The sequence below is a fragment of the Amblyomma americanum genome, chromosome 3 (genome assembly GCF_052857255.1).
Source record: "Amblyomma americanum isolate KBUSLIRL-KWMA chromosome 3, ASM5285725v1, whole genome shotgun sequence".
Lineage (NCBI taxonomy): Eukaryota > Metazoa > Arthropoda > Arachnida > Ixodida > Ixodidae > Amblyomma > Amblyomma americanum.
The window spans coordinates 186,781,086-186,808,960 of record NC_135499.1 but is presented as its reverse complement, the minus strand read 5'-3'; the positions used below and the strand labels follow the sequence as shown (position 1 = coordinate 186,808,960).

General features: G+C 51.0%; 1 protein-coding gene and 2 pseudogenes across 4 annotated transcripts in view; 2 read left to right on the top strand and 1 right to left on the bottom strand.

The window, feature by feature from the left end:
• Positions 1-27,875, bottom strand: part of svp (COUP transcription factor 2) — a 159,664-nt gene that overhangs the window by 78,917 nt on the left and 52,872 nt on the right. The gene's annotated exons all lie outside the window — the stretch shown is intronic.
• Positions 10,004-13,818, top strand: LOC144122827 (uncharacterized; annotated as a pseudogene).
• LOC144126423 (U2 spliceosomal RNA) lies at positions 25,252-25,390 on the top strand (annotated as a pseudogene).

Below are 27,875 nucleotides of genomic sequence, written 5' to 3'. Positions count from 1 at the left end.
ATGTCTGGCTCGAGCGGCGTACCTCCAAAACGGCCGTTCAGCAACCCGAGCAGCGGCGGCAGCCGTTCCGGTGCGTCACAATGCGGGACGAGTGCGCGTCTACGCAGAAACGCGCGAGCGTGATCTGCCAAGGCGCGGATAGATAAGCTCCGCGGGAAGAAGAACAGGCAGATATATGAGCGCCATCGGCTTCAACGTGTGCGAGAGAGACTCGTGTAATTACAAGCAGAAGAGATGAACCACGCCATTACTTCGATCGACTGCATGGTTGTGGTTTTGGCAAACAACCATCGCGGTTAAGGGTTGGGTCGACGCGACGGTCGTTATATGCTAGCGTAACAAACGGCCAGATGCGAACGTTCAACCCGATTAACGAAACAAAGAAGTGAAGAAGTCGACGGCCAAGTACTCGTAATTTTCGTGCTCGCTTCGGCACGCCACGTCTTTACCATGGCGTAGTACTTGCACTGAGCTGCGCCGTGCCACGCCTCTGGACCTTCAAGTTCGATGCTACTGTTCCGAAATGTGACGCGCGTTATGGGAAAAGAACCACCGGGAAGAATGGAGATACATCACCGGTGCATCTGACACACTTCGGTAGTGTCGGGCAGCCAGAAAAATAAAGCATGCCAGCCGTGTATGCAGAAGGCAGGTAATAACTGAGGACGGCAGTTAGCCAATAGGGCCTCCAGACAGGCAAATGGCAAGGTAAGCAGACAGCCGTAAACACACCAAACTGTAGACAGACGTTGGCTGCAGTGGTGGCGGCTGCAGTTTCGTGCTTGCAGTCACCAGGAAGATAATCGCAAGAAGGTAGCGCACCGTGTTGGACGTTCACAATGACCGGCACGAAAAAAAGAATCGCTGAGTCAATACCACCGTACTTCATTAAACATGGTAAATGGTAGAGATATCAGTATACGTACAGGGTCGGCCAAAATTTGTTCCCAGGCGACAGGGTCAGCTTTTGAGCAGTATAGCCAGGCAGTTAAGACTCCCCCGAAGCTCTGAATATCTGTATAGAGGAGAAGAAGTATCGTTCTAACCTGTGAGAACCTTGACAGCTTTATGGGCATCTTGAGTGCCAGGATATACCGGTGAAAAGCAGACCCTGCGGCCTGGAAACTTTTGACCAACCCTGTACGTTATCATCGGTATTGCTTTCCTTTTTTTTTCCCCTTAATAACTTTCACAGCCCTTAAGCACAAGCATGCAAAGGTGTATACAGGTCGCAACTGGGCATTTTTTTTTTCTCCTGGGGAAAATCGCGTTAATTAATCACTTTTTGCATGCAAGCTCCCATCAACAGAGACAGAGCACGAGTCTCAAACACGCAGAAATGCTCTCCAGGCTGCGCGCGGCGTCCACGTGTCAAGACTGCAATAGAAACTATAGCACGACCGCACGCTTGCGGATAGCGCCAGCAGCGCGCCGTCATCGCTTGCAGTCAGTCGCGTGTCAAACGCGGGGAGGGGGGTGCCGTTAGAGGGACGAGCGCGAGGAATCTTCGGGCGTGTCGGAGCTCAGGGCGTGGAAGACAGCCGCGTCCGTCACGCCCGACCGGCGAGCGCTTTCGCCTCCTCTGCGTAACGAGCTCCGCGCGAACATCACAGCCGCCCTGCCCGGCGCACGTCACGAGGAGACGCGATTAGGCGAGACTTCCCGCGGGCACCCATTCTGATCGACCGGACGATATCACGCGAATAGCCACGCGCTACGGCGAATAAACAGTCGGCAGTGGATCAGGGCATGCGCGCGACATGTGCACGTCGCCGGTCCGTATTCCTCCGGAGGCATGCGGTTGTCTTTTCTTCTGCTCTGCGTAAAATTATGCCTCATTGAAATCATTATTAAACTCTAAAGAACACACCATGAAAGACAATTGCTCAGCGCCTTCCTCGTTTCAGTGAGCGGTGGCTTTCTCAACGTGGGATGCATATAATCACTTCGCTGCTACGTAGTTTCCTTGCCAGACTGAAAGATGGCTGCACGAAAGTTAGCTCCTTCTAGCTGCAGGTTATTAGTGCGGAAGCACTGATGGCTCATCGGCATTGAGACGTAGTTGTCCAGGTGAAACGGTTAAGAAAACTGCAGTTCCATCATCAGCACAGCTGCCATAGCAACCATCAGAGAGTCGGCAGAGGACCGAATGTGTAGATAACCACCTGATGGCTTTTAGGTCAAAGGCGTGTAGGTTGAAGACCTTTAGGGTAAACGCATTTGACCTAAAGGCCCTGACCCTAAATTTACGAAACCTAAAAGCCTTCACACTAAAGGCCTTTGCGATGTTAGTACTGTTACTAACTAGTACAAAGTAGTAAACAGAATATTTAACTAGTATAGCCCGCGATGAGACGCAAATGGTTTCACAATCATAGCATGTAAGTACTCTTGCGTAACTGTTTCCATGCGCGAGTGAAAGACGGAGGCTATGCAATGCAAATTCGAAAACGAACGCGAGAGACGAAGGGAATATTCCGGTTTACGGTGGTCAAACCACAGCGCGGTTCTTTTCATTTTCGCTACAGAACGTGTGGGAGCACTAACGGGGCAATTTTTAAGCCTCCGTCAGCAAAGTCTCCCCAGTTCGCTGTAATTCACTATGGCGCATGACTATGAACGCGGCAAACGAGGCTCCGACGACGATCTGACAATCGGCTCCCGCTACGCAGGCGTACTCACGAATACTAGTCTCGAACGGTAATCACTTAAAGCTAAGGAGGGCTGTAAAACGGCGATCACACCGATTACGCCTACTGAACGAGCCAGAGAGAGCGCCAAACGCGGCGTCGGTTAATTTCATTTGGCCTCCCCAACACCGCCCCCAGCACGTGCGGTATCCCGCCTGTCTGTACGAGGATTGGCGAAAGGCACGACCATAAATTGTGATTGTTCCTTCGTTTTGTACAAGCAAATATGAAAAGACGATGGCATGCTAGTTCTACACAACGCGAAGGTCATAATCGAATGGTGGTATAATTTTCAGACCCCCAGCATAAGGAGGACGCATGTGCTTCTAAGAGATGAGAGTTCGTGGGCAACGCTATTCAAATAGAGGCATGAAACGAGCGAGATGTAGTATGTATTAGCCTGCTGCCCATCGTCCTTCGGCGGTGATTAATTGAGTGCGAAGTTCGCCCCTTACTTCCGTGCATTAATAAAAAGAGTCCGCAGCCAGGTCGCGACACAGGCTGTCTCGCATATCTGCCGAGAACCAAATGATGGAAAAAGATGCCGGCCAGCGCGAAATACGTGCAAGAAAGAAAAAAAAACAATCGCAGGAAAAGCGTGGAAGCCGGTTTTGAGACATTCGTGAAAGACTCGCATAACGAAGCAAGAACAAGAAAGAAGCGCGCGTGTATAAAATGCAGAGACTTCAAAAGTGCAAAACCCCTCGGATCTAAGACAGAAAGATGTGAACAAAAAATATAAAGAACTGTAAGGAATAAGGGAAAAAGCGTGCGTGAAATCTGTTCTGCCGCCCCAGGTCGTGTCGCAATTTCGGCAACGAATTCGCCTGCGCCGTATAAAAATTATTAATAACCTCTTATCCGCGAGCGACGTAGCCGAGTGTGCGAAGTGCCGCGGCGACGACACCGCGGGACAGGGAGCTGCAATGAGGAAAAAGAAAAATGACATTTCCAAAAGAGCACTGCAGCCCCCGGGAGCTCGCGCTGTTCTTAATTGCTTCCCAAACGTGGGCCCTTACAGAGACATACCCTCGACACCAACTCTTCGTGGTATATATATATATGCTGGAGTTTTTTTTATCCGTGACAAAAGCAAATGCATGCGATCAGGAAGCGGAAGTGATTTATCGATTCAATTGTTCTCCCCAACCTTGAGCTTCTCGCAGTTCAACAAACGCGACGAGTAAGAATATTTATGTAATTTGGTTCCACAGAAACTGTGGCACCTCTTTTTTTTTATCTTCGCTTATTTCTGGACAAGGTTTTTCCTCGAAGCAAAACCCTTGACTGCTATAAGTGGAATCTTTGGCTTTTTTTTTTCCTTTTTGTGAATAGGCAGTTGATAAGAATTCGAATGCTACCTATTATTCATATCATGTAATTACCATTATACCCGTAGGCATGCCTCGTAATCTAGAAAACTGCCGTATATTAAATATCACATTATATGCTTCGCAAGTTCATTTCCTCGTCTCGTAGAGAACCCGTTTGCTTAACTTATACGTAGTTCGCGACAGAGCTTCGACAGCGTATTAAATTGTGTGATCTAAGAAGCGTTGCATGCTGGCAGGGGGATGAATTTCTGTTTTGTTATCTGCAAAGAAAACGATCCACAGCGTCGCGTTGCATTCATCCATTTGCGTCTTAAACACGCGTGACCTACACACTTCCCGACGGATCACGCTTCCGAGTGAAGGCAGGAAATCAGTCTGTTTCACATTAATCCAACCTGGGAAGACACAATAACCGACCAGAGGACGCTGTCGGCTTCATACCTAAGTGGGGCAAACCATGAGGAGATTTGGAATGCGAGACGAAGCGTTGTCCCCTCGGCGTTGCTTGTTGTGCGCTGGCTGCAGCGCAGCTGGTGTGTTCGCGCCGCCGGGGGTTCCGTCCCTATCGGGCGTGCCACTCAATGCCCTTTTAACGCGACAGCGTTAAGGAGCTCGTGTCGCAGAAAAGCCGGTGTCGTCGGCGTCGGAGACGTTGGCCGTGAGCGAAAAATGGCGCATCTCGATGGACAGCTGAACCACGCCGTAAGGGAAGGTATTTTCCTTCCCTTACAGCGCGGTACAGGTGTCCCGCGAGAATTGTGAGACAGGCGTCATTTCCTTTCCTTAAAACCAATTTTCATTTCATTTTCCTTCCCTTATGGCCCCGTTCGGGTGTCCACCGAGATATATGAGACAGGCGTCCTTTCCTTAAATTGTCCAACGGGCCACCCGTCGCGCCGAACGGTCGATCCGTGCACACCTTGGCAACGCTGCAACACGCTGTCGCATCTCCCTCTTAAAGACGAAGCTTAGCGTCCTCCAAATTTTTTTGTTGCGAAAGCAACACTACGCCAGCCAGCGAGCCATTTCGGCTCGACGCGCCGTATGCCGTATGTCGTGGCCCACGAACGACCTTGAGTCGACGTTGCCTAGCAATGCCGCAGCCGCGCTCCAACAGATGGCGCCACCGTCGACGCCACTGCCGTCGCCGCTCGCTCCACCAGATGTGCTCCGCTAGGGTAGAGGGAGAGGAGGTGCCGCCTCGCGGGGTATATATATATATATATATATATATATATATATATATATATATATATATATATATATATATATATATATATATATATATATATATAATATATATATATATATATATATATATATATATATATATATATATATATATATATATATATATATATATATATATATATGCGCGCTTCGCCTTAGTGTATTGTAGTCATTATGGAGAGCTCGAAAGAGACGCAACAACAGAACGAAGCGAGGAAGAGATAACGCGCTCAAGAGACGCCAGAAGATCGCGCCGCACGACTCGAGAAGCGTCGTAACTAAGATGCGGCTAGAAGAAGTGCCACGTCCCGGAGTGACTCGAACTGCGGAAGAGACCGGTTTGAGTTCTCGAGAGCGTCGGAATGAGACGCTGCGTAGACGACGTGCCCAGGAAACGAAGCTTTCGCAATTCAACTAGGCTTAACCAGAGCTAAACCACAGCCAATTTTTTGTTCCTTTCTCTCTGCTCAGTACTTAAAACATTACAGCGCCATCTTATGCGCACTGAATGGAGAAATGTCTGTTCAGACGGGAGGTGGAAAATTTTTCTTCGCAGGCGAGCAGCGGGCCGCGGGAAATAGCCATACGATAATAGTGATATGCCTCACAAACTATCAGCGAGGGGGACCGCGTATCGAAGCATGTTCCATGTCTAAACATAAGCAACCCTGATAGCGGTTTCCGGACCTATAGGGCTGAGCAGGAGCTCCCTCTAATCAGCAGGCATCTATCGGGTTTGGTCTACTGAGTTCGTCTGATAAGAGAAGCAATGTTTTGCCGAAAATTCTCCACGAACGCCTGCAACCCTCAAGTTAAAACGGATAAGCGATGGAAGCGTGCTGCTGCTGGAAGGAGCGGAACTTTTGCAGCCAGCGTGGATTCCCCGCTGAGGAGCGACTCCCTTACTGCTTCTATACGGTCCCTCAAGCAGCGCACTACGACCTTCGACAGCATATGCGGCCAACGCAAACGGCACTCGGACCGCCAGTGTGCTCCCTCTTGCGGAGCGGCGTTTTGTTCGGGGCTGTGTATATACGTGTTGTCCGTAATATCCTCATTTGCATTCAGTCTTCTGCGCAGCCGTATAAATCGTTTCCCTCCAGCTCAGGACCTGTCTCGCACTATCTGGATGCCTTATGCAACGCTCATCCTCGTATAACTAGAGAAAGATGAAGCATACACCTCGGCAAGAGAAAGTGCGCATCCGAAATTTCACCGACAAAGCTGGGAAGTCGTTCGCCTCAAATGACATCAGCAACGCCGCAATATTCCCGCGTACTATTGGTTCGCTAGAGACTCGTGGCGGCATCGAGAGCGTACTCGGAAGCGCTTGCAGTAGGTCTAAACTTTTGAGGACGCATAAACGACCAGATGGGCAGGCGAAGAAGAGCCAAGGAGCGCAAACAAAGGCAGATACGGCCAGGGAGCCCCCGAAGCAACGGAGGAAGGTTGCCAGACGCAAAAGGCCGAGCGCGGGACGCCGTGAAGCGCCCGGGCTGCCGCGGTACTCAACAGCGGCGGGCCGTAAAGGAACCCCCCAATCGCCGGAAACGACGACGCTCGCCCAGGAGGCCAACTACCAAAGTGGAGGACGAAAGAACGGCAACTTCGACAGAGCGAGGCGGCCAGCCAAGCGCCGGGGTGGTTTTCGGTAATTAAGAATCAATAGACAATGCCCCGGCAGCGCTGTAAGCGATCTCGCCTTTTCCTTCGCGACTCATCCGGAAAAATAGGCTTCCCCGCCGTGGTGGCCCATCGCGGCCCAAGAACGGCTCCTCTCTCGCCCCCTTCTCTCCCCTCTTGCCCTCGTGTTCGAGCACGTATGCAGATGGGGCGGCCGGCGGGCAATACTAATGCGTGCCCGCGCTGGGCTTGCAAGCACCACCACTGTGCCAGAACAGGGACAAACGGGGTAATTACGTTTCCCTCGTCTTTCCCAGCCGCCGCCAACGTTCGATTGCGTGGTGCGAGCCTAGCACGAGTTCCTTTCCCCCTCTTCCGCCGTCTGTGTGCGTGCGCCGCGTAGGCGCTTTTTATCGCGTCTTGCTATTAGCCGGAATTTCCAGCCGTCTGTCTTTTCCAGTCGAAACGCGCTTTTCCGGGCGCTTCCCGATCTCTCCGTGCATTCTTTTCATGTCCTCTCGTTGTTAATTTTATTTCGCAATTTTCGCGTTTAACGCCTCTGCAACGATGCTGGAAACGCAACTCCCCTGCACAGTGACTGGGCCGCGCCGTCTCCGCTTAATTTTGTTTTTTGTTTTTCCTCCTCCAGCAGTTACATTGGGCGCTCCTTGATCAGTAGGGGGTGAGGCTGGTTTCCGTTCGTTTATTATCATTGGCGGGGCGAGATCGCCTCGTCCCTCTGACGAGCCCACAAAATTCATTAGCTGAGTCATGAGCGGCTTCGTCTGTGCTGCCGCTTGGGCGTCGCTGAGGGAAATGAGGAACGTTCGTTGCAGATTGGGGAGCGCTCCGGGGGCGAATTTCCCCAGGAAAAAAAAAAAGGAATGACGCAGTACATTACTGACTGCACTGTGGTACCGCACCTTATTTGGGGAAGAAAAATAGCAAGTGCGCACAACCGAAGTACCGCAAGTTTTGTGCACGCTCAGTCTTGCGATTACACTGTATAGAAATGTGCTTTTACGCGACACCGTAAGGGCCCCGTACTGCAGAAAAGTCGGCGTCGTCGTTCCTGTAGTTACCGAAAAATCAGGAATGATCCGACAAGTGGCTGTTACAAGAAGCTACCACAGATGGCGCCAGCAACCACACCAGCGACGCATCGGATCTTCAGCGACCGGAACAGCCGTGAACAACGCGCCAAGAGCACAGGCCGCCGTCTAATGTCTTGAAAACGCAGTCGACGACGAGTCGTGGTCGCCTCTCGAGCTGATACACACAGCAGACTGATCGCTGTATGCTCTGAACTTTGGATTGCGACACGTTACCGCCAGGCCACGCAGGCGGGTTGGTACGGCTTGGATAAACCGGGGCTTTATATATATATATATATATATATATATATATATATATATATATATATATATATATATATATATATATATATATATATATATATATATATATATATATATATATATATATATATATATATGTATGTGTGTGTGTGTGTGTGTGTGTGCGTGTGTGCGTGCGTGCGTGCGTGCGTGCGTGCGTGCGTGCGTGTGTGTGTGTGTGTGTGTGTGTGTGTGTGTGTGTGTGTGTGTGTGTGTGTGTGTGTGTGTGTGTGTGTGTGTGTGTGTGTGTGTGTGTGTGTGTGTGTGTGTGTGTGTGTGTGTCGAGCAGTCTTTCACATAACACTATGACAGTGCTAATCGATGCGACAAACGAATTGTAGAAGTTATGGAGCGTTTTAAAAGAGTTCCAACACTTTAAGCTGACTGCCTGATTTTGTTGGCCATCACCAATATATATATTCTTGCAGAGAGCGCTAGGGTCCCATTTCAACCATGTATTCCCCGAGACTTTTTTTCGCCAAAAAAAAAAGGGGGGGGGGGGTTGAGCACGGTTTTCCTATGTAAAATTTCTTCAGGCCTTTTCAGCAAATAAAGCCACTTGTGCCATAGTATTATTCTGTAGTTTTGCTTCTGAACACAGTAAACACTTGATTTCAACTAGCAGCACTAACACCTTGTAGAATTCGTTTTCTTCAGGATTCGGTTACCACTAGCGTTAATTTTTTTACAACTTGTCAGGGCCTCGACCGCAGCGCCTATCGCTTGGATCATGTCCTTGACTGCGCATACTCTCCAGAGACCGTCATCGATTATCGCGACCGCGACTGTGCAACTGCGTAGGCTAGGCATGTCCACCGTATTCGTTTTCCCCATTCGGTCACGTACAGGCCCAAGACATCGTCCGCACAAGGTGGGTGAATCACGCGCCTCTTCCCGACCGCTCATAAAGCGGGAAAGTAACACGCGCTTCGTCGCAAGGACCCGACTGTGTACCGCAGCAAAGCGTTTCAGGCTAAAACGTCGTAGCAGCGAGTCTTTAAAGGCACCACCGCGGCCGTTAAAATTCTGCACCGCGGTCGGCCGCGCACTCTCCAGGCGTCGCCGTGCTGATTAGCAATTCATTACCTCGGCTCCCAAGGTTCCCTCAGGCGAGCGTCACGCCGTAAAGCTTATACGTGCCCGTCACAACGGCACGCTCCATTGTTTGAACAAGACGCTCATGCGGGCGAATGCCTGCCTCCATGGGGCCCGCGGTGTCGATAGCCTACGCGTTTTTTTTTTCTTTATGCGGCACGGGGAGACCGGCGACTAGGGACAATGCTTTCTTTACCTGGCAGTGTTTGATAATAACCGAGTTTCTGTGTACCGTTGAGAGAGAGACAGAGGGTGCATGGGAGGGGGCTTTCGTGAAGCAGTTGACGACGACATAGCCACTCAAGTGGAGGATCTTCAAGGACAGTCTCCGGTCGCCATCAAAGGGAGCGTGAAACCAGGGGGGAAGTAGCGCTTTTATTTTTTTTTCCGGCCCGTCTCAAATCACGCAACTCTTAGGGAGGAAAGATTTAATCTCTTGCTGGTTGCCAACAAAGCCTCATTACCAACGGACACAAGTCACGCAAGTTAACGTAACGTCGCTAGAATCAGCTTCGGGCCTCTCTGTTTGACGCGCTCACCATACGAAAAAGCGTTCGCGAACCTGCGGAATGAAGTCAGAGTGGACGCAAATAAGCCGCCGCACCGATCGAGGCGACCTCTAACAGCGGGAGCCATGCGAAGGCACGCGCTGAAGATCTATAGAGCCAACATCCCCTCCACAGTGACAGTCATGACGCACGGGTCAGCGCGTGTTCGTAGCGCAGTGGTGGTCGGTAGGACACTGCGGATGTCCCCGCGGGCGGCAGATGGATCTTCTTGCTAAAGAGTTGGGAATATTTACTTGTAAAACGCTTCCTTGCTTGGCTTCATTTTTTAATCCCAACATGTCACCACACTGCGGGCAGCTGACACGCTTGAGAATCTCCCCCGATAGCTTAGCCGAAACACGCCACGGCACTGACTCTACACAAAAGCTGCGCATAAGCGCTCACCAAGGTCAGCAGCACGGTCACTCTTATTCCCAGCACGTGGCGATCACCGTAGAGTGCAGGACGCGTAAAAACGGCAGTGTCGGCAAAGAGGGGCACGATACGAGCGGTGCGGCTAACTGTTGGACGGCGCAGGTTCTGAAACCTTGCTGTACCGCGACTCACGGTAAAAAAAAAAAAAAGCGAAAACAATAAAACAGGCGGAAACTTAACAACGAGGATCGTTGCAAAACGCGGAAGCCACTGACAGGCCGTCGGAAGAATATTAATATAGCGAGTTACAGATAAGTGCCAGTGACGGCCGCTCACGCCACCTCCTCATCTGTTTATTGAAATACGAACAATGTTCGAATGCAAATTTTAACGCGGGCTCCTCCCTGCAAACGGCCGAGAAGCAACTGCGTATTTTGCAGGGGCGCCCCAGTCTTGGAATAAAAAGTCAGTCCCTCTTTTCGCGCGTGTCCTAAATAAAGTAAACAACGCAAAAACTCCGCAACGCGTCTCCAACACGGCGAGGAAATAATAACAAAGAAAAGAAAAGAGAAACACAGCAGACGCGGAGGCATAGGGCGCAGCTCGCGCGCTCCCCGCCGCCATCGAATGGGTGTCCCTCCCCTTTGGACTACGCTTATACGTGCAAGCGCGGGCACTGTGTCTACCCTCCGGCCGGCAATCCCGTGCAGCGCCACCGAAGCTCTAAAGCCAGGTATGATCGGTTCAAAGGTGGCTTTGTTGAGTCCGCACCACTGCGGGGCTCACAAGTGGCATCTAAAAGGACGGAACTGACTTCCCGGCTCAGGAAATCTGCGCGCGGCGCGCCTGGAATGAGAGGCCCACAAAGTTGACAGCGAAGTTATCCGGCCCTTGAGCGCCGTTTAGAGCCCGTTCCGAGCAGCGTCGACCAACACAGCAGGTGCGCGCGAATCCGCTCAGCTGCACGGAACAGATCCTCCGGACGCAGTGGCCAGGAACCGGTTCGGCGGCGTCGGCAGGAGCTGCGGCGGGAGTGAGACCTGCCGGGAGTTCCAGGTCAAGGACACCGCACCTCGCCGCAGCGCTGCTGCTGCCAGGAGGAGGACCGTACGCAACGCCGCTCCCGCCGCGAAGGGCGTCGTTCTCGCCGAGCGGCCGTGACAAAGGTAACGCGTCCCAATGCCGTAATCGCAGCCTTTGTTGTGACGGCGTGCGTCTGTAAGGTGTGTCTGTGCGCACATGCGGGAGGGGGGGGGGGGGGGGGGGGGCGACCCTGCACCGATCGCGCCGCCGCCTCGGGCGGCCGGCCTGATTAGCGGATGTGGCAGCAGAAGGCGCCTGCGTCTCGCCGCGTTGTGATGTTGCGAGTATGGGTCTTCCGACTCATTCCGTGTGCGCGGGATCTTGCCAAAAATTCCTTCGGTCGACCATTACTTGTAGGCGGATGACATCACCACCTGGGTCAATACCAGCAACCATGGCGAATTCGAATCCAAGCTCCAGCTGGCCGCTGGCACTGCTGCTACGCATGCCAGCAGCATTGGTCTAAGCTGCTCGGCGGCTAAATCTCAACTCCTAATCATGGACCTATAAGAACGGGACCCGCCAACATTCGACTCACACTAAACGTCACCCCCATCCGCAGGGTCAACAGAATCAAAACTTTAGTCTCAATATTTCTGACAACGGCTCCAACGCTGAGATCATACGTGCTGCGATTCTCAATACAGCGTCTCCAATTAAGCAGGGATTGCGTAGAAGTAGAACATCCGCCTCCCGTGCAAGTAGAGCGGAGTTCGAATCCCGGTGCCGCGCTATTCTCCCCCGTGTTCGAAAAAAAAAAATCTCCGCGTGTCGATGGAATTGCATAACCAGGCCTGGGGTGCGGCCTGATGCCGGTGACCAGCACCGGCAAAGCACTCGCTTACCAGACAGGATTTAGCTACCCTGGTGTAATACTTGGCCACAACCTTCTATGAACAAACCAATTAACCCTCGGCCCTCAATCCCTAGAGGCTGCGGAGCAACTGAGCAAGGCGGCGGTCAGACCTGTGACTCAGCGGAGGGTGCTAAGAATCACTGGCTCCGGACCGGCCGCCATAGGAATCTGAACCTGGGCACGTCTAACGCTATAACTTTGTCTAGTGAGGCTAGCCTAGCAGTGCTGCTCAAGGAACTAACGGGAATTAAACATTATGTCATAGGGTTTAGTAAGGTTAGGAGGACAGATGAAGGGTATACAGTACAAAAGGGCGGGCACATACAGTGCTATCGCAGCTTAGCGGATGCTCCGGCAGTTTACGTAGACGCAGCCAAATATTCAAGCCGTCCAGCTTTCGCATTAGCCGTCGTGGACGGATTCCAAAATCCAATAATCAGTGCGTCCATTACAAATTGCGCAAGATTCCCAGGAAGCGGAAGAGGAAGCAATTGCCTTAGCAATCGCACACTCCTCCGCTTAGTAATTTTCTCAGATTCCAACTAGTAATTATGGCAATCGCAAAATCCACTCCCCGGCTGCAAAAATCCTAGCATCATCCCCCCCCCCCCCCCCACATCACCCCATCACCCTCCTCTGGGTCCCCGCACACAGCGAACAACCAGGCAACATGGCCGCTCACACCCAAGCCCGAGCACTCGTCAACCGGGCTTAGAGCGATCTGCCTTCGTCTCGCAGTGCCATGGATCGCTTCTTCAACTATCACGACCTCACCCTGTGTTATAGAAACTCCCGCCTAATGTACCCTCCACCGCATAAATATCTTCCAAAAAGCGACCAGGCTTTGTGGGGCAGACTTCAAACGGCCACAGTCACGACCCCTTTCCTTCTCTCCATTATAACCCGCGGTGAAACCTCTCCTCACTGCCGCTTGTGTCCTAGCACAAGACCCGACTTTAATCACATATTTCCGAACTGCCCAAACAAACCAAAGATCCCGTGGCAAGGGTCAGGGCCTCAGGAGCGATGGGAGGCTCCTCTGCGCAGCTCGCTGCCGGAGATACAGCTTCCTACAGTGGGCTGGGCCCGCGGGGTCACCGAAGCACAAAAGTGCCCCGGGCCATCTAGAGCGCCCCAGGTGCCATCGTCGTCTTGCTTCCTCTCCCCCCCCCCCCCCCAACTCCTACTTGGTTCTTTCATGAATCATTAAAGTTGTTACCTGTTGCCTTCGAATCATCTCGTACGCCGGTAATCGCTCGGGTGCGTTCAGGAGGTCGCGTTGGTAGGCTCCTGTACATTAGTTGTGGTTAAGTAGGGAGGATGTTCACCCCTTTTAAACGCCCCACACTGTTGGGAGTTTGCACTCGGCCTGTTTGTTGCGAGGCGTGCCTCGTGACTGCTGGTTCTCTCTGTTCTTACCGTGCACCGAAGGAACGGTACAAAGGGACAGAAAGGCGACGGGAAGAAAGGGAGCATAACGAAATGCGCAGGCGCGGAGAAAAGTTGGGCGGCTCGGAAACCGGAGCAGTGCAACCTATGCACCACGCGTTTGGAATACGTTCGTTCCAGGTCTGCCCCATTCTGTGAAGAGTCATGCACAGCTCTGCTCTTTCAGCACTAAATACAAGTTGCACGCCGAACGCACCGCACCCTCTGCCGTTCCACCAAAGGCAGTATACATCGCTTACCGCGATGATTAAGTTACAGATGTTTGCAGAACAGCTTCGAGCCACAGACACCAAGGCGTAGTACCAGGCTCCAACTGAGGACAGAGCTGCAGGCCTACCCCAAACACACACACACAGCATTATGTCTTCAGTTTCTATTTACTAGGTGACGTCGTTACAATAAATTTCATTATGCATTCGCTGCCTGGATCAATCGTAGATTTAGAGATCGCGATACCATCCCGAAAGACACGACACTGCACAGTGGTACGGACGAACACGTGGGAATGTTTTCCACGCAGATCTGTGCGCCGGAAACGCAAGCGAGCCTGCCCCCACCGGTGTTTATCCAGGCTTCGAATGACCAACGTGGTCGCTGATCACGTGAGAAGCCCGCAGTGAAACCTTCGCGCGATCGCGTAACAGCCCTCAGCCCAAATGCAAACACTTCCAGAGGTATCGTAAACATCCCTAAAGCATAAAAGAGCCGAATAGAAACAGCAACCGCACTGCTCGCCTTCCCCGGAACCAAGAAGTGAAGACTGACGAGGATAGCTGCACTGGTCACACTCACACTGGGAAGGTGTGGCGTCCCTCTATGGGGCACCAAGTGATGGAGGGATGGATGGATGGATGGATGGATGGAAGGAAGGTAAAAGCGTCCCCTTTGAAACGGGGTGATGACAGTAGCCATTATGCTAAGCTTTTTTTTTTGTTTAACTGTGTTGTAAGTTATTAAAATTCGCAATTTTCTTTAAATACGTCTTCCTACACTTTTAACCAGTGTTGGCGGTAACGCGTTACAAGTAACGGCGTTACCGGAAACGCGTTACTTTTTTCGGTAACTTAGTAACGTACTTGTTACCATTTCAGAACTATAACGAGTAACGTACCTACGTTAACATTTTCCGGTAACGTGACGTGCCACGTTACAAGTTACTTTTTGTTGCAGTTGGCCCCCACTCCGCCTCCTTTAAAAAAAAAAACGCAGAGCACCTATAGTGATGTTGCGAATAAACAAACAGGTGCTCTCGATTACTTTTTTTTTTTTGCAGCTCGCATGAATGCCAGAAAACGCCAGCCCTTGACGACGCACCCAACTAAAAAAAAAAGACAATAGCCATAAAACACGAAACACGTGCACGAACACGCATTAACACACTTGCTTTCACCTACCTCCCCTTTGCAAACCACTCACACACACAACTCTCTGAAGAGTGGAAGCATGCCGAGCATTTTGGAACATCACATTTTTCAGAAGTACTTTAAATTTGTTGAGAGTTCAGCGATGTTTTCTTTGTGGAGTTAGAATCGATGATGAAGTATCATATTGTGTTTAATGTCACATTCAGAAAATGGCTTCACCATGTGCCACAGAGTTAGAATCCATTACATGTAACTCTACAGGCAACTTTAGGCCACTATAACACTGATAAGCTCGTGCACATTTGTGCAAAGTAATCTCGTTAAATCAGGACTTCAAGCAAAATGGTTGTTTGGGATAGAAGTTATATGTGAAATATGAGCTTTATAAAATTGTTATATTGAGTTCATAAGGCGGAGAAGCACTAATTAAAATTTATGGCCATGAAGTAACGGCGGTACTTTTTTTCAGTAACGGTAACGCGTTACATTTTTTTGTAGGTAACGTAGGGCGGTAACGCGTTCCTTTTTTCTTAGCGTAACGAGTAACGTATTTAGTTACTTTTTTTTTCGGTAACGCCTACAACACTGCTTTTAACCTTGCCACCCCTCTGCTTTTGAGCCACCAATCCTCCAATCGCCTTTTGCTAATTTCCATCGCAGATTTATTTACATGATCACAGTTATCTCTAAACCCTAGGGCATCAGGAAGAGTGACTGTGCTTGCATCGACATCGGGATGGATACCATCACATTTTAGGATGAGGTGTTCTATTGTTTCTACAGATTTACCACACACAGCACATGTGTCACCTTCTTCGTTAAATTCCTTTTGGTAGCTGCGCGTTCTAAGGCATCCTGACCTAGCTTCAAAGAGTAGGGCACTGCATCTTGAGTTATCATAAAACGCTTCCTTCCTGATCTGCTGTTTCCAGTATCGATATAGTTCTACACTATGCTTCTTTTCCATTCAGTTTATCCAATATTTACCTTCCGCGTTTTTAAGCTGTCGTTTAATACTCTGTCTTTCTCCGTAATTGTGTCTGGTAAACTTACTGGTCAGCTTCCCAGGTCATTTCCGCCATTGTAAGTCCGCGCTCTTTCTGTATAGGTATTTAAACACCTTAGCTGTCCACCTGTTATCGCCCGATTTCCTCATGCGTTCTTCGTATAGTATATTACTCTGAGCTTCCCGTGCTTCGAACGATGCCCAGCCCATATCCCCCCGTACTGCCTCGTTTGTGGTTTTCCCGTGGGCACTTAGTGCTAATCTTCCAACAGCTCTCTGATTTACTTCTAATCTCGACTGAAGTTCTGCCCTTAAGCACAGAACCGCATTCCCAAGAGTAAGCCCCGGCACCATTATTCCTTTCCAAATACCTCTCAGTACTTCATACCTGTTGTACCCCCACAATGCCCTACGTTTCATTATCCCGGCATCTCTTCGCCCTTTTGCTATGAGAGACTGCTCGTGCTTTTCCGTGTACATCTGCAATCGTTTACCCATACCCGGAGACATTTGTACTCGGCCACTCGGGGTATTTCATGGCCTTGTATCTTGTATTGTAAGCTCCTGATCAGTTGTATCGTTGAAAATCATCGCACAGGACTTAGCTGCGCTAAAACTGAAACCTAGACTGTCTCCTTCATCTCCACAGTAATTAACCAGAGTTTGCAAATCTTCCTCGCTATCTGCTAAGAGTACAATATCGTCCGCATACATTAAACCCGGTAGTCGTTGCTCAACAACCTTTCCGCCTAATGTGTATGACAGATCATAACCTAGATTGCTTCCTTGTAGCCTTCTTTCCATACTTATCATATAAAGCATGAACAGCAGCGGTGATAGAGGACAACCTTGCCTTAATCATTTGTGTACCTCGACAATTGTCGTACTCCTAATTCCTTCCAATGTTATTTCAACTTTATTTTCTCGGCACATTTCCTGTAGAATGTCAATTACCTCATGACCGACACCTTCATCTTTTAATATGTTCCACAGGAGTTGCCTGTTCACATCGTAGTATGCACCGCTTATGTCCAGGAAGGCTAAATAGAGAGGTCTGTTTTCCGGCTTAGCTATTCCTATGCACTGGGTAAGCAGGAACAGGCAATCATATAAGCGCCTACCATTTCTGAACCCGTTCTGAAGTTCTCCGAGTATTCTATTACTTTCAACCCATGACTGCATTTTTAATTTCACCGCCTGCACCGCCAGCCTGTATATAACTGAGGTTATCGTAATCGGTCGGAAGGATTTTATGTTCGCCTTATCGCCTTTCCCTTTATAAATTAAATTCATTTTACTCTGTTTCCAGCTGTGCGTAATTTGCTTATTTGTTATGACTGCCTCTAATGCTTTTATCAGCGTTTCCTTGCCTCTAGGGCCAAGTTCAAGTATTAATTTGACTGCAATTTCTTCTATCCCTGCGGACGTGCATTTTGGAATATTTGCTTCCGACTTTTTCAGCCTACGCGTTGTACCGCCACCCGGCGGTGGTGCAACATGCAGGCTCCCAGAGCCCCGTACTAGTGGTGCCACCTAGGAAAGGATCTAAAACTACTAATATGGAAATCAAATTTTCGCATTGCTACTACTACAACTACTATACCTGTGAATGTGCCCTTTTGTGTAGGTTTACGAAAGCAAGAATGCAGTTCCGACATTTTAAACGTGTTCGGGGTGAGATTATGGATCCTGGTCTGAGGCTAGTTTGCTCATTGCTTAGAAATGTGCTTAGAATGTGTTTGTTGTACACCAAGCAACCGAACTAGCTTTCTTTTCCTGGAGTGTTTAAGCACGGAGTACGCGCTGACCGGATGTTACACAATGAGCTCTACTAGTTGCGAACGCGTGACCAAATTCGCTTGAGGATATCTTCATGCGCAAATGAGAGCGCCCGCCTCTCCCCCCGCATGCTGTCTTTTTTTTTTTCTCGCGACATAAACAAAAGACCAACACATCTAAGTACACAACGACGCTCCTTACCTACGGGTTGCTTGCATATGCAAAGGTTTTACACTGAGAAATGAATACGCGCTCAAAAACCGTGACGAAACAGGGTGCGCAGCGCGACCCTTATGCGCGTGCAAACGCGCTCTCAGCTACGGCCCGGCTGTAAAAAAAAACACGGTGCGCGCATTGGCCTCCGTGTCTGACGCAACGCCGGCGAGAATTCTGGCGCGGCGCAGCAGTGAATAGGTTACACTGAAAGCAAAACGCGGGGCGCAATCACCTGCAGCTCGCGCTAGCTAGCCGCGAAGAACAAGCGGCCAAATTAACATTCGACACGCCGCGCATGAGTAACTTCGGAGCGCGTTCGCGCTTTTTCTTTATTATTCGTATTTTTCCGACCCCAGCTGCTTCGTCCTCCTGGTCACACGTATATACGCGCTCTTCTCCAATAGAAACTCCCCCCCGATCATACATAAACGGGCACATTGAGCGTCAAAGGAGCGGAATATCCTTGAGCGAAGATGTAGCGACTAACCACCCGATTAGTTAGCCGCTGCTGCCGCTATGTGGCTTGGTGCGAGGCTCAACTCCCTCGCGGCAGCCTCGGCGCTCCGTGTCAGCGCCAAGTTGAGTAATGCTCGAAATGATGATGACCCGCTGACCTCTTCCGCCGCGCCGATAGATTGGCGCTGCGGACCTTCTCTTCCGAGAGCATCGTTATCGCGCCACCGCGGCGGACATCGGCAGCACACGCGAGGCTGCGCTGCTCGCAGGGGGTCGTATACGTAATGCCGTGCGCCGCGCGACCTTGTTCCCCGCTTGGGGCCGCGCAATTTCGTCCAGCCGATCCCGTTACGCCCTCTCTCTCTCCGCGCTACAGTGCAGGGCGCCTTTTGTGCCTGATAGACTGCAGACTTGAAAGGAACATTACAGTCATAAAGCTCATTGTTTTTCTCGCGTGTAGTCTCCTGGTGTGATGGCTTGCACGAGTGCAAAGAAGAACTAGTGCGCAGTTGGCTTGTTAATGCGAAAGCATTAGACGGCTCAATCCCAAGGTCATGTCCGCAAGAAACGGCTCCATGTGACGACACAAGAGTGATGACATCGTACGAGTATGACGAAATACCAAGTCGCGCGACAACGGTGCAATGTGACGTCATAGCAGGTCACGTGATAAGGGTGTAATGTGGCATCACACCAGGTCAGATGACAACGATGTTATGTGACGTCATAACGAGTGTCTACCGCCTCCCATCTCCGCCCCTAATACATGAAGATGCTACTGCTGTCGCTGATAGGAAGAAAGAAAAGGAAAGTGCACGGGCCTGCCTACTGGCTCAAGCCGAGCCACGCTCGCAGCCGCGTGCTGAAAGAAGGAGAGTTAAAGGATAGGAGAGGAAAGGTAGAAACAAAAGGCGCGCGCTATTATGCCCCGGGCCGATCACGGAGGCAGTGCAATACCGGGCCGACTCGTGCCAGAGTGCTTCAAGTCGAGCACACCGCCATATTCCAAAAATAAGTTAAATCAGGTATCAGGTACAGATTAAATCCCAGCGATGGCATCACTGGCTGACATCAATGTAATGGCAGCATTGCCGACTACATTCGGATCAAAATTTTGTCCAACCGCTCGTCGTGCAGCGTTCCCGGGGGTGTCGTGACATTTCGATTTGCATATATAGCTTACATGTTTCAGTCAAGTTGGAGGCCAGCTTACGACAGGGGTTCGGACCGATGACATATGCACCTTCAGTTGCACGCTTAAGGCGCGGTTGAGGTGTCCACCGAGACGTCGAGATGTGAGAGCTACTGCGCCCTTTCCCTTCTTCAAAAACCTTTCCTTTCCTCAAAACACATGCTTTCGGATTCCTCCACGTAGGCAGACCTCAGTGCCCTCAGAATGTTTTGAGGGCACAGAACAAAAGCAGTCAGGAGGCGAAATAAAACTCTAGAAAGTCTGGGGAGCATCGAGTAGGCATACATACAGCTTCAGAGAATGATCAACGTAGAGACACCCGCAGAAAACGGCCGAAAGTTCACGCACGCCCGGCGTTTTTGCAATGCTTCAACGGCAGCATTGGTGACAAAATGGAACGAACAGTTAGTTGAACCCTCCAGGGATGATTGGTGGCCGACTAACGTTAGCCTCTCTACATTTAGTCTCGGAGGGCTGCAGCAACGCACTTCTTCTCCGAAAGGATTAACTTTTGATCCTAAAGGATGCAGAAACGCTTAGAATGTATCATGACACTTCGCAATGCATGTGAAAAAAAAAAAATGCTTCCACACAGACGTCTCTACCGACATGCGAGGGAAGCACAAGCTCAAGAACGACCTGAAACCTACACAGGCTTAGGACACCGACCCCAAACGTGCTTAGAGACCATGGGCACCAAATCTCAGGAATTTTAACGGTAGCGTCGACAGTTATACCCCTGTCACACGGGCACTTTCGATCCTCATTGAGCTCGATCTGCATCGAGATTTTCGAGCACGCTCGAAACATCCGTTGCTACACGGGCATTTTCAATGCTCATTGAGAAGTTTCCCTCATGTGTGTTAGGTGGCGCCAAATGTTCCGCCGACAGCCATAACATGGCGATGTCCGGCAACACTGTGCAGTCGGGGGCAGCGGCAGCCAAATCCGTAGCCAAATCTGTACATTGCGTATCTGCGCCAGGTTTTTGTGGCGCACCTCTGCTGCTGTGCGATGCAACCCAAGGGCCCGCAACGCCTCCGCGATTTCTGCATAGATTGCGGCGTTTCTCTTCTGGCGCCTGAAATCATTTAGGCGGTACTGTCAGCAGTCGATGAGAGCGGCTGTCTCGCGCTCGCTCCACAGTTTCCGCTCCGACGAGCAGGAGGACGCCATCTTTGTTTACACTGACGGCGAAGCGTGGAGCGTGATGTCGAGATTACTTTCAAATGTTTGCATATAAGCAGGCGTAGTACCTGAAAAATGTTCTGTATTACATTTTAATCGATCACAACAACAACAATTATGGTTTGGTTTTGTTAACTTGTGCTTATTTTTATAGCTTCATGAGTGCGAGAGTTCTCGATTGTGCTTGGAACCTCAAGCACTCTTGAGGAATCGGCATCGAGTCAAGCAGGATCGAGCTCGATTGCGCTTGAAAGTGGCCGTGTGACAACCGTCGATCTGCATTGAGTTCGATGAGCATTGACTCAATGAGGATCGAAAGTGCCCGTGTGACAGGGGTATTAGTCGTTTCGCTTGTGTCGTCCTCGGTCACTTCTACTTGGGAGCTCACAACTTATAATCCTGCTTTCTCCGCTTCTCAATATACTATATATAAGCGTGTTGGATGTTAGCCGGCCTCGCCTTACGAAGTGCGTCGCCAGTTAGCTCATTTGAGAGATTATACGCGAAGTTTCTAGCTGCTTCAGCAAGACTTTACTGACGCCATGCAGCAGCAGCAGCAGCAGCAAGAACCGCATTCCGAGCGGCGTTATGTACACTAACAGGACCACGCAGTTCGCAAACGGGGCTCGGCCTTTTCATTTCATTTCATTTTATTACCTTAAAGGCCCCAAAAGAGGGGTGTTACATAAGGGGTGGCAACAATTAAAAGCACAAATTCACAATAACAGGAAAGTTTTTACATTTTCAGCGAAAAGACTTGGGCAAGTGATGATGGCAAAGTTGCTTGGAAGGCCGTTCACTCTTCCTTCGAATCCGCACATGTGACCGGCTAACGAATAGCACAGGCAGCAGTTGAGTCGCTCCTTGGACAGGCCCTAATTTCTACCCTCTGAAAAATCCCAAGCCTCGACGGCCACTTATCGCCTCAACAGTTGTGTGCAACAACGCCGCATCGGAGGAAGGAGAGACGATTCGTTAAGAACGGAGGCTATATGCCACTCCTCTATAGATGCGGTCCAGAGCTCACTTCTCTGATTCTTATGTACCTTTTTTTTTTATGGATTCGCATTCGTTTTTGCATTTGCCTTACTTTAAGTCGTCTGCAGCCGCGTCGGGTTTTGTCTCTCCGCGGTGGCCCCCTTTCTTTCCTAGCGACACCAATGACCGCGTCTAACTGGCGCGCACGCACGCACACTGGCCGCGTCTCGCGTTTCCTCCATTTTTCATCGTCTACTCTGAAGGGTGGCGGCGGCGCGGAGGGGAACTGTTTCGTCTCCAGCTCTGTGCGTTGCCAAGCCCGACAAGTCAAGCCAACGACCAAGCCAGAAGCCGGAGAAGCAAATTGCCTCAATTGCCTCAATTTCGAGCTGCGCCGCCGAGGCCGCGCAGCTATCGTTTGTTCTGTTTTCGCGTGTCTTTCTCTCCTCTTCTGTTTTCTTTTTTTTTTGCCCGCCCGCCAGCACTGCTTTCTTCTATCTCTTTCCTTCCTCCTTCGTTTCGTTCCCACTCGCTTGCGTGCCTGCTTTAGTTTCTGCGGCCTGACATCGCCACTGCCGCAGCAGCGCATCGCGTAGCGTACGATAATTGGCGACCCTTCCCGGCGAGAAATCGCCTCGCTTCAAGAAAAGCCCCCACGTGCGTGAGCGCTCCCTATCTCTCTCTCCTTCTCTTTCATCTCCTTTCTTTCTTTCTCCCCCATTATTTTCCTTCGCCTTCTCCGAGCCCCCCTTTTGTTTCCCCCTCTTTTTGCTTCCTCGTTTGTCCCTTCCACCTTGCAATACCTGCAGTCCACCCCGTCGTGCTCGTCGTCCCTTCGAGGGCCGAGCACGTGCCGTGGTGTGTGCGGCATCCTTGTCCGAAATTAACGCTCAACCGTAATTCGCCCCTGCCGCCGTTCCTAGACGCACTCCATCTTCCACCCCTATACCTGTGGATACACACACCCTCGCTACTGCCTGGACTAGCAGAAAAAAGCAGTACGAGCCCAGCCAAACTGCCTTCTCGTCTTTTTCTTTATTTTTTCGTCCAATTCCCTCTCCTATTTCTTCGTCTGTCTTCCCTCTTTCTCTGTGTGCGTCGCTTGAAACAATGGACGAGCGAGCAAGGCGGTACGTAGAGACTCGTTCGTCTGCGCCATCGCCGCCGTAATAACAGTAATGGCGGCTACCGCGACCGAGTAGTATTTGCCACAACGAGTGGCTGGGGCGATGGGTCGAGAGGGTGGAACACTGCGTCGCGCGCCCTCACCGGCATTTCTGTTTTCTTCTCTATTCCTGTACGTACGCTCACGCATGCGGCGCGTATTCCAAGCCCCGCAGTCGTCTCCATACGTTGCGTCGGTTCCTCCCTCCCAGTGGACATGCGCCTTGTATTACTGTACACCGTGCGGTCAGCGCGAGTGGCGGCGAAATGTTCCCATTGTTGGGGCCCAAAAAGTAATAGCTCCCATTGCGAGGCAGTGACGTGCACTTCAAACGGGTTAAACGCGCCTCCGCTGTGCGCGTGCGTGTTTTGTATATACGACTCACGTGCACGGCATCGCAACGACTGCAGAGCCAGACAACGAGAGGCCCTTCTTCAACGCCAGCCTGCGCGTATAAAGTTGAGCGCGCCCTTAAGGGACAGCGGGAACGCGTTGCGTTATGGTTAGTGCACGCGCACGCACGAAATGCGCTGGTCTTTAAAAGCATAGTGGCGTGCGCTGCCAGTGCACTGTGTTCCCCAGGAAGAGAAGCGCCGATTTGTGAGAAACACGCACCGCTCCACTCATACTGAGGATGGCTGGCCCGGAAAGAGGCCTCTCTCAGGAAGGTCCGCAGCTGAAGACGAGAATGCACTGGGATGCCATCACAGCAAAATGCCTGTTTATCTCCTCCGGTAATCCCTCCCCGCCTGCAACTGAACTGTTGTATCTCACGAAAATGTGCCTGGACATTATCAGCTCAAGTGCTCACAAAAGTTTTCTGAAGACAGAAACTGTGCGAAAAAGCCAAGGTAATGAGGGATACCGTCTGAATGTCGCTCAGGCTGCTGCAAAGCACACCATTCACTTTATGACTGCATGCTTAGACTGCTAAACAATTAGCGTTCTTGTGATATCCGTGTTCTGAAAAAATTTGTGCGTACCTGCACATGTGTACTTCTTGACGAATTACTCGTGGAGCGGTTACGGTCACGCTAGGCGACCTTGCCCTGTGAGTGATCCTCTGGGTATCGCAGCATCACAAATTCGCAGAGAAAACTGTCGAACTGCCCTCGCAGGATTGCTTTCATTGATTTACGAGGAAAATGCTTACGCGTTCTCCCACCACCACGCGCCTCCGATTGCCTTATTCTATACGCATAATGTGCCACGCCCCCACAGGGCTTTTTATTCGACACAACAACGCAGGCTAATAAAAAAAATACTGAAGATCACTGCGGTCTGCTTCATTGGAGAAATGCGAAAGCATTTGCCTTTGAACGTCGGCACCTTTTTTTTTTTTTGCAAGCCATCGTCGTCACGTGACACTTATCACGTGACCCTTGGTTGATGTCAGCAACTTTCTTTAGCACGTCATCATTGTCTAACATCAGTACACATTCCCAACCCACTTTACCGTCGTACACGCCACAACGCGTCCACTTCGTGCCCCTATCACACGCTTGAACCAACGGCCCTTCGTGGCGTCTTCTTTAAGCTGCACACATCCACGCTGCCTGTGGAGGCGTGGCTTCATGCTAAGGAGATGCTTGCGCCATGGACGGTGAATTGCCGCCTGTGCAACACGCCAGAGACAACCGACCATTTTTTTATTGTGTGCATTGATGCTAAATTCTTCTGGGACATATTACAGCGAACACTTAAGAAGGAAGTTGAAATCACAGCCAACAGTATCCGTTTTTTTGCCCATTGAGGAAAACAGTTTTGTGCCATGTGATCAATATATGTTGATGGGACTATCCAATCTCTGGAAAAGCAACATGATGGAGCGCCACGCCGAATCACCACGGTCGTCGAAATCTTTGTTTCGTGAGCAATGCGCTTTGGTGCGGGGAGTATATATGCTGCCCTGCAAGAGCCGCCTAGCTGGCTCCCCTATCTGGATGCATGTGTGTGTGCCTCCCAGATTTTGATGTTTCGGAAGGTGGGGTGGTGCAAGCATGCTTAGATTTTTCTTTTCGGCGCTGTTTCCATGCAATAAAGAAAAAAAAGACCCTTCGCGGCGTATTCGTTGTGTTCCCACCTGGCACAGAGGGGACCTGGTTTGGAACCGCAATGCCGACAAATTTCCTCGTTCGAATGGTCATTTCTGTGCGGTCGCGCTCTGCCGACGATGCGCTCTGCTGACAGGCCCTGTACACGCCGGGGATGGATATAAGGTGCGCGAATGTCCGGACCCCGTAGAGTATCTGTTACGGGTCCAATTGGACTTATTTTTGGAAATGTGGCGGAGAGTTTGAAGGATGCTTCACTCCCGCCACCGGTTGGCCCGGTATTGCACTACCTCCGGGATCGGCCTTGTCTTTAGCGCGTCTTTACTATCCTGTCTTTCTATCCCATCATTCAACTCTCCTACTATCTGCACGTGGTAGCGATTGTGGCTCGGCTTGAGCCAGTGGGCAGGCCTGTGCACTTTCCTTTTCTTTCTTCCTGGCAACAACAGACAGACAACAGGCACGCCACTCATGAAACAAGAAATGTTTTTGGATTAAAAATTTCGGCCGTGTTTCACGCTGTTCCATCAGTGAATGTGCTTTGTCGGCTGCCCGACAGTAAACCATTATCGCGAGTATTTACAGCAACAGTGGTGCGTACTTACGACAGCGTTAGAGGGGCCAAATATATAACGTTTGCTGCGCTCCCAGCTTTTCGAGAAGAGCGGCAGTGCAGGCGCCCCAGCTAACGACACGAGCTTCTCTGCTTCTTGCAATGCCCGGCGGCCGTTCTCGCTGCAACCCAGACGCCTTTCGCGCAGGCAGGGTATCGTGTTTCCGCACCTCCGGAGCCAACGGCGCAGACTCGCGCACAACCGACACACACCGAGGCAGGCACGCAGCAGCTCGGCCAGCAGCGCTAAGGCAGTTGTGTGCAAGCACGCCCGTCTCGGCTGGGCGTCAAGCGAGCGGCTGGCGCCCTCAGAGCAGTGCAAAGACAATGCTCGGGGCCCAACCTGCGTATGCCGCCTTTTACAATGACGCAGTAAGCATCGCCCTCTGTGTCACGCTCTGAAGCTATTTTAGCGAGCAGACGTGTTTGGACCTGACTATGACCACTTGCCACTTAATGCCCTGTTGTTGTCGCACCGTATCCTTTGTAACCATACACAGGACATCTATCCCCTTGACAAATGAATTTCCCCGAGCTGCAAACTCAACTATGGGGAACAACACGCCCGCCCTGTACTCTCGTCCCGATGCGCAAGTCTGGCTCGACTGTCCTGCACTCAACTACGTGGCACGCTGCTGCTCGTCCTCCGGCGAACAAAGTTCGGCCGCGGCGAACTCGTGGAGGAGAACCCGACACGGCAGCACGTTCCCCTCTCGCGTTCACCGCAGGGTCCGAAGGACTGCGGCCTGCCTCCTCCTTCGGCGCCACTTCCCCCGCCGTGTTCCAGCCTTCGACCTCCGGCAGTGGTCCGTCGGTTTCCGTTTTCCTCGCGGGTTTCCTGTCGTCTCAGGCGCAAGCGGGCGTCTCCTCTGTCCAGGATCGGGCTGCACTGCCCTTGGATCCCCTCGCGTCGATACCCTACACCCTGTGCAGACGTATCTTTCGCTGCAAAACACGGCTCGCTTGGCGTTCGAAATGGGGCGGCGGTAGCGAGAGACATCTCGCGTCAAAGCCCCCAGTGCGGGGCAGTATTAACAGGCCGAAACCATAGACTCCCCATAGACCAACACAGCGTTAACAAACAAAGGGAGCGTTCGCGGCAGGCGGATCGGACTGGGAATGAAAAATAGGCTTAGCGCCGATGGGAATCATCACCATCATCAGCCTGACCACGAACACTGCAAGGCAAAGACCTGTCCCGTGTCTCTCCAATTAACCCTGTCCTTTGCCAGCTGCGCCCACCCTTTGCCTGCAAACTTCTTAATCTCATCCGCCCACCTAACCTTCTGCCACCCCCTGCTACCCTTGCCTTTTCTTGGAATCTACTCCGTTACCCGTAAGGAACAGCGGATATCTTGCCGTTGCATTACATGCCCTGCCCAAGCCCATTTCTTGGTCTTGATTTAGGCTAGGATGTCATTAACCCGCATTTGTTCCCTCACCCACTTCGCCCGCTTCCGGTCTCTTCACGTTATACCCATCATTTTTCTTTCCATAGCTCGCTGTGTTGTCCTTAACTTAAGCTGAACCCTATTCATGGAAGTAAAGGTTTTCAAGGCAGTTTTCTGATTTCGCAGTGCACCTATGATGTCGTCCCTTCGTGAAGAACAAGCAAGTTCATCCTAGAACATATTCTGAAAGTGTGAAACGTCATTTCGAAGGCGATGTACGTTTAAAACGCCTACACATGGGAGTGAGTCCTGGCTGGGGGTACGCAACGCGGGCGCGGCTCACATAAACGCGTTCCGTTGCGCTGCGTTAATCTGTTTCGTGGAAAGTATGAGCCAACTAGCCCACACCAGCAGAATCCTCTTATCTAATCAAAACAACGTGGCGCGTAACGGAGCAGAAAACTATACTTTCTGTATTCTTTCTTTCTCTAGCTAATGCTGTCAGAATGTTTGCTGGCCTACGGGAACCCCTGAAAAATAGCGTTCCTTGCAGCGCACACACCATGCAACCATTTCCAGCTGGCGTGTCCGCATACCCGCGCTTTATATGCCCCGCAAAACTTTCTCGACACTGGGAAAGAGTCTTCGCGAGGCAGACGCAGACATCTGTCCTCGCCCTTCCAAACGAGCGACTGACGTCCCTGCTCCGTCTGGCTCAAGACAAGCGCACACTTTTCCCGCAAAGAATTTCAACGGCGGCGCCCCACAGCTGTTCGGGCGGCATCGGACGACA